Here is a 2,656-nt window from a genome sequence, read left to right as displayed (position 1 = left end):
TAGAGGGCGTGTATATGAAAGCCCACGTGCCACTGAAATGTTCAGTTCAGTAATTCGTAAATACAAATTACTAATCTGTAATTACGGATTACTAATTCGTTGATACGGATTATCAATTCGTTATTACGGATTATTAATTCGTTATTACAGATTACTAGTTCGTTAATACGGATTTATTAATTCGTTATTACAGATTATGAACAAGTTATTACGGTGGTAAAATAAAAATGTTTCAACTATAGGCTACATTTCGAATTTCTGTTTATATTTTTGAAATTCCAACCATGCTAGTAGAATAAAATAATATTGATACTGACACGCTATCATAACAATCAGAGATAATGTCAATCTGAATGTATTCTAAGTATTATCTCGAAAAGGAAGGCATACTCATGTATATTATTTTGAATAGAGCCAATGGGCCTCTTTCCGTTATTACTTTTGCAAATGTGAAGGGGGAGGGGGTGGGCTTCTTTTCGATATGGGCTTTTCTCGAGAAAGCCTACAGGGCTTCTATTCAAGATATAGACATTTATTTCACATCGATACATGTAAAAACAGTTTGGCGTAGTGGTTGGGAGAAATGTTTTCCTCACTAACGGATCAGGTTCGAATCCCATGATGTCTTATGTTTTTACTTTTTCCTTCATTTCATTGTCAGTACTAAACATAACATTATTTTAAATACAAAGGATATTTATGATGTATATGGAGGTGCGTTTGAGTTCGTGCATGCTTTACATGAGAAGCCATAACAAACAGTAGACCTACTACTGTTTAGTAAACTGTAGGCCTCAATATACACTGTAAATCAGCTCTTATTTCTAATCTTATTTCAGAGGCAAACAATTAATCTTTCATTTTTTTGTGGTGTAGAATACTTGAACGTTTCCCTAAAAATTAATATATGACTCTCCATAGGAGTTATGAACTTATAATGTGAAGAAGTTAGCCTCGAAGCTTATCTTATTTTTTGTTGATTATTACACACACTATTTTCTCTATGCACACACACACTAGCTGTTTGTCATCAATTCAAAATGTCTACCAATGCGCGGTAAAGTCGTGTTCACATACTCTCAAGGACGTCCTAACGTCACGTCGAAACGTACTAACATCATGTCGAAACCACATGTCATGTCCAAACAGCATAACGTCATATTCAAACCACATAAGGCCATGTCCAAGCCACATAAAGATGTCCAAACCACATAACGTCATGAACCAAACCACATAATGTCATGACCAAACCGCATGACCTCATGATCAAGCCACATAAGGTCATGTCCAAAACACATACCGTAATAGACTGTTTGCACATAACCGAAGATAGACATACTAACGGCGTTCCATATTTCAATGGGGTTCAACGAGGTCGTCGAGATTCCCAGGAGCTGAATATAATCTGTCACAACGAATTATTGTTCTATACGAATTAGTAATCCGTAATAACAAACTGCAAACTGATTTTTTTAAGACAAAAAAAGGTGTTTGACGAAAATCGATCGTCCATCACAGACGTTCAGTGACTACATATTAACCGTGGTCTCTACTATCAATAGAACCCTGAGACCACCCTCAGTTCCCAAACCGTTTTCAAATTGAAGGACAAACTTTATATAGGCCTAGATCAGGAGCGGCGATAGCCGACGGGCGGCCGGGGGTGGGGAAAGATGAACCTCTAGCCACCCACTAGAACCCCCCACCCCCTAAGCTGTCAATTTTTTGGGAATTAAAAACTGTTTAGATAAAATCTTTCTATCAATGACATGATTTCCATTTATTTTGCATTAGAACACATAGAAAAAATTAACAGTCTTTTTTCTGAAAAAAGTGATTAGGGCGGGTGGTTTTTTTTTTTTTTTTTAATCAGAACAATAGAATGTTGTTTTTTTGTTTATTGATGAGGGACCCAGCAAACACAAAACATTCTTATAACGTTCGTTGTGGTTAGGTATGTCACAAAATAAACTTCACACAACGTTGTAAGAACATTTAAACGTTGTGAGGTTGTGAAATGAGGTTGTGAAATTAGGTTGTAAGTATGTACATAATGGTTCTATAAAATAACATTTTTATCACCAACTGAACTGTAAAGTTATCATAACGTTCTTATAACGTAGTATTGTTAGCTGGGGAGGGTCTGTTTTTATTTGGCAAAGAATATTGTACATATTATATTGTGTAAAAAGTAATTTAATTTTATTGGTTTTTAAAGAAAGTATACTTCCAGTCACAAAATTGCATTGTTTTTTTTTAAGCTGTTAAATTAGTAATCCGTAATAACAAACTGCTAATCTGTTATTACGATTAATTAATTCGTTATTACCGGTAAGTAATCCGTAATAACGAATTATTATTATACATCAATAATAATACATCAATTAGTAATCCGTAATTACGAATTCGTTATTACGGATTAATTAATTCGTAATTACGGATCTTTTATTACGGATTAATAATCAGTAATAACGAATTATTAATCCGTAATTACAAATTACTAATTCGTAATAACGGATGAGTAATTCGTAATTACGGATTACCGAACCTACACTTTAGTGGCATTAATGGCCTTTCGTACGTACTGTATACTGTATAAATTTACTATCGGTTTTTTTTTTTTTGTGTTTTTTTTTTATTGAACGGTGGTTTACAC

General features: G+C 33.9%; 1 long non-coding RNA gene across 1 annotated transcript in view; it reads left to right on the top strand.

Annotated features, from left to right (window-relative positions):
* Nucleotides 1-1,987: 1,987 nt before the first annotated feature.
* Nucleotides 1,988-2,656, top strand: part of LOC117125488 — a 4,527-nt gene continuing 3,858 nt past the window's right edge. Inside the window, exon 1 of the long non-coding RNA XR_004448135.1 lies at nt 1,988-2,038. This is a non-coding gene — a long non-coding RNA (uncharacterized LOC117125488). The remainder of the gene's footprint in view (nt 2,039-2,656) is intronic.

This window comes from Anneissia japonica, unplaced genomic scaffold (genome assembly GCF_011630105.1).
Source record: "Anneissia japonica isolate Jap-2015-1 unplaced genomic scaffold, ASM1163010v1 scaffold7731_len1735946_cov199, whole genome shotgun sequence".
NCBI lineage: Eukaryota > Metazoa > Echinodermata > Crinoidea > Comatulida > Comatulidae > Anneissia > Anneissia japonica.
The sequence above is the reverse complement of the archived record's forward strand: the minus strand, read 5'-3'. Positions and strand labels throughout refer to the sequence as shown.